This window comes from Dipodomys spectabilis, unplaced genomic scaffold (genome assembly GCF_019054845.1).
Source record: "Dipodomys spectabilis isolate Male_0828 unplaced genomic scaffold, ASM1905484v1 ptg000073l, whole genome shotgun sequence".
Lineage (NCBI taxonomy): Eukaryota > Metazoa > Chordata > Mammalia > Rodentia > Heteromyidae > Dipodomys > Dipodomys spectabilis.
Genome location: NW_024870750.1, coordinates 6113937 through 6122848, shown reverse-complemented (window position 1 = coordinate 6122848; position 8912 = coordinate 6113937). Strand labels below are relative to the sequence as shown.

Here is an 8912-nt window from a genome sequence, read left to right as displayed (position 1 = left end):
AGATGTCCTCTGTTAAAAAGATGACCCAAGCAAAGAGCTAGAAGAAAGGAAAAAGCCAACATGTGCATATTGGAGGAAGAGCCTAGAGTGGATGGGGCGAATGCATGCCCCTGTGCCTGGGGGAAGTCTGGTTTAGCCATACTCAGACAGATGACAAGAAGCATACGTTTTTGTTCTAGCATGTACCAAGTAATCCTTTGGGTCTTTTCTGGCCTGACAGAGATAGGAAATAAGGCTCCCCATCCTTACCCTTGCTAAAGAAGAAGCATGATTGTAGAAACCATGTGAGTTTGGAGAGAGTGGTAATGAACTTGGCTGATAAGCAAATGAGGTAACTGACCATTGGACTTGTCTATGTGCAGGTCATCACTGATTTCCCTAACAGCAGCTATGTCAAATCTGAGGGAAAAGCCTCCCTGGGGTGGGCTCAAGAAGAATGAAGATGAGGTGCTGGTAGCTCATACCTATAAGCCTAGCTATTCAGGAAACTGAGATCTGAGGATTAGGGTTTAAAGTTAGCCTGGCAAGAAAGTCCAGGCATGGCTCAAGTGGCAGAGTACTATCTTTGAGCAAAAAAAGCTCAGGGAAACCTGGGCGCCAGTGGCTCACGCCTGTAATTCTCGCTATTCAGGAGGCTGAGATCTGAGGATCGCGGTTCAAAGCAACCCCAGCAGGAACCTTTGTGAGACTCTTATCTCCAATATACAACCAGAAAACAGGAAGTAGCTCTGTGGCTCAAGTGGTAGAGCACTTGCCTTGAGCTGAAGAGCTGAGAGACAGCACCCAGGCCCAGAGTTCAAGCCCCACAGCTGACCAAAAAAAAAAAAGCTCAGGGATGAGCAAGTTCAAGCCCCAATACCAGTATAACAGAAGGTAAGGGGGATGAGGTAGTAGAATCTAGGGAAATTTTTACAAAACTTTTTATTGAAGCATACTATATAGAAAGTAAAAAAAAAAGTATATTTCTTAAGAATAAAGCTCTATAATTTCCACAACCAAACACACCCAAGTAACTAGTAGTCATTTCAAGAAGAAGAATATTACTCACACCCAAGACATCTCCTGCCTGCTCCCTCCCTCTCAGCCACTGTCCCCACCCAAGGGCAACAACTATACCAAGTTGATGTCTAAAACTGTAGATCCACGTTGCCTGCATTCGTTCTTCGTATAAATGCAATCATTCAGTTTATGCTTTTTGTATCTGGCTTCTTTGTACATTATGTTTATAAGATTATCCATCTTGTAGCTTGTAGTTTTGGTATGGTCATTTTTTTAAATTGATATAAAGCATTCTATTGTGTGAAGCCAGGCACTGCTGGCTCACACTTATAATCTTAGCTACTTAGGAGACTAGATCTGAGAACTGCAGTTTGAAGCCAGCTCCATCAGATCAAGCTGAAAGACTGTTATCTCCAATAGAACTGTGGCTCAAGTTATACAGTGCCAACCTTGATAAAAAAAATCCAAGCAAGAGAATGAAGCCTTGAGTTCAAGTCCTAATACCAGTGTGTGCACATGTGTGTGCACTCCCACACACAGCAATTGTGTTAAGTGTACCAAGATTGAAGTATCCATTTTACTATGGTAGGGCAACTGAGTATTTTTGAGTTTTATTTTTATTAACTTTGAGCATTCTAGTATGTATCTTCCCCCCTACCCCAGTCCTGGAGCTTGAACTCAGGGCCTGGGCAATGTCACTGAGCTTCTTTTGCTCAAGGCTAGTACTTTATCACTTGAGCCACAGCTCCACTTCCAGCTTTTTCTGTGTAGTTTATTGGAGGTAAGATCCTCATGGACTTTTCTGCCTGGGCTGGCTTCAAACTGCAATCCTCAGATCTCAGTCTCTTGAGTAGCTTTGATTACAGGTATGATTCACCAGAGCCCAGCCTAATATGTGTCTTTTGGTGAACGTATGTACACATTTTATCAGATATATTTCTGAGTGGAATTGCTGGGAATTAGAGAATGTTTATGTTCAGTTTTAGTTTTTGGAAAAGCTTGTATCAGTATCTCCCCCACCAGCAGTGCGGGAGAACCTTCCTCACTACTAGGGACAGTGTTACTTTCATGTTGACTACGCCTTGTCTTATAACTCTACTTGTTGAGATTTAAGGGAGTGAAGATGGATAATACTCTTCTAAGCCTTCCTCAAAGCCTTAAGGATTCTATTGCTCAAAGAGCCACTGTGAGGCTTGACCAGCTATCAAATACCCAGCACCATCCTGGTACGAGATATATGTCGCAGATGGGGAGGGCCAAGAATGATACAGAAGCACAAACTTTGTTCTCCATAACTCACACAACATCCTTCTATGAGGCCAGGCTTTTTCCCAGCATGCTAGAGGAGCTGAGGAACAGTATGTGCACATGCGTGCCAGTACTGGGGCTTGAACTCAGGGTTTAATGCTTTTGCTTTGTTTCTGCAGTGCTGGCTTTTGAACCCAGGACTTCACACATGCTAGAAAAGAGCTCTACTACTGAGCTACAGCTACTGCTTGCTAAGTTTTTTCACCTAAGGCTAGCACTTTACCACTTGAGCCACACATCTACTTCTGTTTTTTTTCTGCTTAATTGGAGATAAAAGTCTCTGAGGTTTGTCTTCTTGGGATGAAGATCTTCAAATCTCAACTTCCTAACTATCTAGGATTATAGGCTTAGCCACTGGCGCTCTGCTTAAATTCTAATTGTAGCAAAATCCTCAGAAGAGTCAGATATACTTGTAGCTGAATGTACTTCCTTGACTTTTCAATCTTTAGGATTGCTTGTTTAACTAGTAAATTAAATATACCTCTGCATCTTAACATTTTCTTGTCCCAATGTCTATGCTTATCTACAAACAGTATATGTGACTAAAATTACCTTTTCATCCAAGGAGATAAGCCCAGTTTTGCTGAGACTTGTCTGATCATACCTTTATCTCTACATGAAAACATACTTTGCAGGCCAAGAATGGTGACGCATACTTGTAATCCCAGATATTCTGGAGGCCCAGTCCAACCTGGGCAAAAAGCAAGCATGAAGGCCTCTGTTCAAACTCCAGTACCACCAAAGAGGAAAACTCCACATAATTTACAGAGCTTGTAATAACTAGTAACTTTTAGTGACAGAAGCTTCTAGGTAAAACCCAAAACCCAACCCATTTTTTAAAAAATAGAGATACTTTGGATTTGCAGACACATTTACAAAGACAGGATAGAAAGTTTCTATCTACTCTGTGCCCAGTGTCTACTATATTAATGTTTATTAGTATAGCATACTGCTTATCCCTAATGAAACAGTATCAATATGTAATTAGTTAAGATCCATATGTCATTTAGATTTCCTTGGTATTTACTTCATATCTCTATTCCAGAATCCCTGTCAGAATATTAAATTGAACCATTTACATTATATATCATATTTAGTCACCAGGTCTCTTCAGTCCCATCTTAGTGACAATTCCTCAGATTTATCTTTGAGGAATACTGGTTAAGCATTTTGGAGCATGTCCCTTAATTGAGATTTAACTCTTGTCTTTCTCATGATTACACTGAGTTATGGGGTTTGGACTAGACAACAGCAAAGATGAATAGCCATTTTCATCCCATTGTGTGAAGGATATGTGCTCTTAACATGACTTATTACTATTGTTATTAACCTTGATTGCTTGGCTGGGCTACTTTGTCTTGTCTGTCACTGTAGTTAAATTATTTGCATACTGTGCCTTTCTCCTGATTGTTTGTAATTAGTTGTATTAGTATAGACTCATATATAGTTATTTTATACTTTGGATTTTAGTCTAATGGTCTCTATTATGTTATTGAATGAATTGTCTCAGTTTTGGCCATCAGGTGCTTTTTCAGTTGATTCCTATATTCCTTTGACCTCCTTCTGTTAGTGTGTGTGTGTGTGTGTGTGTGTGTCTGTGTCTGTGTATGTTAACAATTTCCTGAATTTCTGTCACTACAAGATATTCCAGGATCATGTTGCATATATGCTAAATCAATCTTAGATCAGCAATTTCTCCAAGGAGCCCCACTCTTTGCCCTGAAGAACAATATTAGAATCAAGCCCTGAACAGGAGGCAAGTCTCCTTACTACTTGGATGTCATTGGATGTCTCTCAGCTGACAGAAACAAGGAAATTTACATGTACATATTAACCTGTATATCTATGGATCTCTAAGCCTTTCTGTGTGTAGTCATATGCATTTATGTTAAGTTACTTGTGAATACACAGTGATAACTCCATGTAACTCATTACTGCAAGGACAAATAAGGATTATTCCCATTGCTTATCTGTGAACTCCTATTCCACGAGAAATCTTTCTCCTGCAACCTACTAGTCTTATACTTATTTAGTTCCAGTATGCATGTAAGGCAGTATCAGAGCTATTAACCTGAAGCCTCTTGGGAAACATCTTTATTAATGAAAGCATACTTTTTTGTCTATTTTCTTTTGCCTTCAGCATTACAAAATTACTTTAGCCAGTATGTACCACTTCCTTCCATCAAGTTATCTCATTGTATGTGTGTCTGTGTCCGTGTCCGTGTCCGTGTGTGTGTTTGTGTGTGTGTGTGTGTGTGTGTGTGTGTGTGTGTGTGTTGGAACTCAAGCATGCTAGGCGAGTGATTTACTACTGAATTATACCCTCATTCCCCATTCATTCTCTCTCTCTCTATATATATTTTGGTGCCTGTCCTGGGGCTTGAACTAAGGGCCTGGGCACTGTCTCTGAGCTTTATCACTCAAAGCTAGCACTCTACCACTTGAGCCACAGCTCCACTTCTGGTTTTTGGTGGTTGGCTGGAGATAAAAGTCTCAGGAGCTTTCTTACCTGGGATGGCTTTGAACTGTGATCCCCAGATCTCAGCCTCTTGAGTAGCTAGGCACCTGGCCTCCATGCCTTCTTAATACAGTTAGAACATTTTCTGCTACTTTCTGCATCCCAACCTCCTAAATAATTCCCCAAATTTGTATATCTTAAGGCTTTTACTTGATCCTAAAATCCTATGAGGTTTGATGCCATCCTGAAGAATTCTCTATGCTTAATTTATTTAAGCTTTCCTCCTCAGTCCCTAAGCCCCTGGAAATCACTGCTTTATAATTTGCCTTTCCCAGAATGTCCAGAATGAATAGGAGCCAAAGAGTATGTGGCCTTTCATATGGGTTCTTTCACCTGGCTCTATTAATTTAAGACTCAGATCATGTGGCGACTTTAAAACTAACTTGATTGCTAAGTGGTATTTTATCATTTGGATGTAGTTCATTTTTTAAAATCAATTCACCTATGAGTTTTCAGTTGCTTCCAATTTTATGGCAATTTTGAATATAGCTGTTATAAACATTTATGAGTAGGTGTTAGTGTGGGCATAAATTCTCAAGTTAGTTGGGTAAATGCCTAAAAGTTAAATTTCTGAATCATATGGCAAGTCTTTGTTTAGCTTCTCTGCTCTATTTGGCTAGCACATGCCGCTCTTCAAAGTCAGGTGAGACTACCCTTACCATTGTCAATAGCCAACGTTAGCAGTTGTTTCACTACTTCTCTTATTTAGCAATCAACCCTCTTTCCAGTTGTCAGCACATCTATGAGTGTCCCTCCTAAAATAGAAAAAATATAATTCTTTATGCTTTCCAAAATCTTTCCACACATATTGTCCCAATAATGCTAAAATACCCATACAGGAGCCAATTAGTGGAGGGAGAGTCCAGGCTTGCACCCTAACCCATCCCCTGACCCTAAGAACCTATCTAAATCCTTTACTCATAAAAGGACATGCTAATAGCACCTATCAAAACCTACCTACACATGTTGAGAAGATTTAGTGAGTGCTTAGAGTCATCTCCTTGTTTAACCAAGATACTTCACCACTGGAAGGATTAGCCAAGATTAGAAGGTGAATCTTTCAATTCCTATGCTTCCCTGACTGCAGATGAGATTTACCCCACGACCTCATTTTCCTACTATGTAACTCAATATGTGGGCCTCATCCAAGCAATGGATCTAACCTGTCAATTTCAAAAGGTTCCAGTAAATTTTTGTGTTTATGCATGGAAGGACAGGATGTGTTTTTAATCAACTAGAATGATTCAGTAACCATCAGCAGAAATGGTGTTTTCTTGACCTGGGAAGGTGGCTCAGTGGTAGAGTGCTTGCCTTGCATGCATGAGGCCCTGGGTTTGATTCCTCAGCACCACATAAGCAGAAAAGGCCAGAAAGGGTGCTGTGGCTCAAGTGGTAGAGCACTAGCCTTGAGCTGAAGAGCTGAGGCCCAGAGTTCAGACTCCACAATCGACAAAAAAAAAAAAAGAAAAGAAATAGTGTTTTCTCATCTTTAACGGGAAAAGCACAACACACTTAATTTTAGCAAAGGCTCTCAAATAATCCATGAATTGAACTACATGGACATAAATTAGTACATTAAATTCTATACACATAAAATGGATCTACCAAAAAACAAGTTTGGGCAGTTCACATCTGGTACATACTGTCTTCAGAGCAAGGTTTAATTATTTTAAGAGGTTTTAGCATTCTGTATCCCAGCCAGAGAATGCTTATCTGCCTTATGCTAGTTTTTGCCTGCAGAGTTTTTGTCTCTGTGACATCATGTATAGCACAGTATTTTAAAATGCATTGCACAACAGTGGAATCTGATCTAAGAAAGTTAGTCACACGCTGGCAGTCCCTGAACATGCTGGCAGCTATGGGAGAAGGATGTTTTAAGACGGATGTTATTTCAGGATATATTAGCATGTTTGTTGTTGTTGTTTTCCCATATGGTCCTTTAAATTCCCATAATCATTCAATTGTTTAGCTAGCCAGTGGAAGGGCAAAAATCCTCAAGACTGATAGGCAAAGATGAATATTAGGTTAATAGCATAACTAAACACAGAATATCCACAATGTTTATAAGCACACACACACACACACACACACACACACGATACACATATACATACACACATATGCATGGATGCTCAAGCATAACTTCGCAGCAACTTGTTTGGGTCAGAATAGATATGTTTGTGAAACATAACTGTAACTATCATTCAGGATCATGAGAGTTTCAAATGACATGCAATAAGGAATATTAGTCATAAAAATAAATTATCCAATTGGTTAGGGCCACAGTATAGTTGGAAACCACTTGTAGATAAAGCTACAATTCTACTCATGTTAGAAATTAAAAAAATATCTTTATAAAGATATAAATAGTCCAAATAATCTGACCATAATTGTCATAAATTTAATTAGGTTAATGTTATGTTAATTATGATCAAATTCCCTTGAGCTGAGAAGAATAAGATCCAATTATAATATGAAAGATAACTCTCAATTGGCTCGGTCAAATGTATGTCAAATGTGTGTACCTTGAATAGGAATCTTTTACTGACCTATAGTTCTATCAGAAAAGAGTAAGAGGTTCGGCATTTATTTACTCCATAGTTTTTTTTGTTTGTTTGTTTGTTTGGGTCGCGTGGTGGGGCCTGAACCCTGGACTTCGGTGCTGTCCCTCAGCTCTTCAGCTCAAGGCTAGCACTCTACCACTTGAGCCACAGCACCACCTCCGGCTTTTTTTTTTTTTTTCTGCTTATGTGGTGCTGAGGAATCGAACCCAGGGCCTCATGCATGCAGGCAAGCACTCTACCACTGAGCCACCTTCCTAGTCCTATTTGCTCCATAGTTTATCCATTCAGCATTTATTATGAAATATTCAGCATTTACTGTATATCTGGCTTAGGACTGGAATTACAGTAAAGAAAACCCAGTGATAGTTAGAGAATGAAAACATAAAGCCTTGGGTATGGTCCCATACATCTGCAATCTCAGTAGCTGGGAGGCTGAGGTAGGAAAATGTCAAGTTCAAGGCCAGCCTGGGCTTCAGTCAGCCTGGACTACATAGGGAAACCCTGTCTCAAGAGTATCTTCCTCTCACATATACACGTGTTCACCATCAAGGAACAGTTGCCTCTTGCTGCCTTCTCCCAGAATGGACAACAACTCCACCTTTTACCTCTAATGTTGATGCCCCTTGCCAGCAGGAAGTAGCCAAAGAGAATCATTGCCCATTTATAACTATCAAAAGCTTGGACTGTTAGGTCTGCCCAGGAGAACACCCCTCCTGCCTTCCTCCCCACCAGCCTGAAACCAGTAATAACCCAACTGTCAATGTCTGATTGTGAGTCAGCAAAGGATCCCAGGCTCTGTGGTCACTTCCTCATACACTGAAGTCATTTCCTAACCGCCCTGGTCACGCCTCCCTCAGGCTGTGATTGGTTCTCTAGGCATCACTTCCGCATCCGCTCTGGTCCTGCCTCCAGCCTTTCCCTATATAATGGGCTCAACACCCATCTCCTCCCTCTTTCTCTTCTTTCTCCTCTGTCTCCGCATGCTTCCATCTTTTGTGGCCCGCAGTTTGCTCTTCTCTCCCCCGCCCCCTCCCCCAATAAACTTCTGCCTGAAAAAAAAAATTCCCGTGCTCGCCTCGGCAGCACTTATACTAAAACTGGAACCATACAGAGAAGATTAGCATGGCCCCTGCTCAAGGATGACAGCAAATTCGTGAAGCGGTCCTTATTTTTCACTCTGGAAACATTACAGGAAGGAATAGGAGAAACCCTAGGTCTCCTTGGCAGAGGCCGAAATTTTCTTAATAGAGACCCAGAAACACAACAAATCAAAGAAAGGTTGGACAAATGGGATTGCATGAAGTTGCAGAGCTTCTGCATGGCAAAGGACATAGCTAGCAAGATCAACAGAAAGCCCACGGATTGGGAGAAGATTTTCACTAGCCATATAATGGACAAGGGTCTCATATCTAAAATATACCTGGAACCCAAAAAAATCCCCCAACAACAAATCCTCAAAGAAACAACTGCCCAATAAATAAAAGAAGGATGGTCAATAGACACATGAAGAAATGCTCAACCTC

At 40.6% G+C, this 8912-nt stretch overlaps 1 non-coding gene across 1 annotated transcript; it reads left to right on the top strand.

Annotated features, from left to right (window-relative positions):
• The first annotated feature begins 8456 nt into the window (after window positions 1-8456).
• Window positions 8457-8562, top strand: LOC122110101. Its single transcript, XR_006147811.1, has one exon. It is a non-coding gene; the product is annotated as a U6 spliceosomal RNA (small nuclear RNA).
• Window positions 8563-8912: the final 350 nt, after the last annotated feature.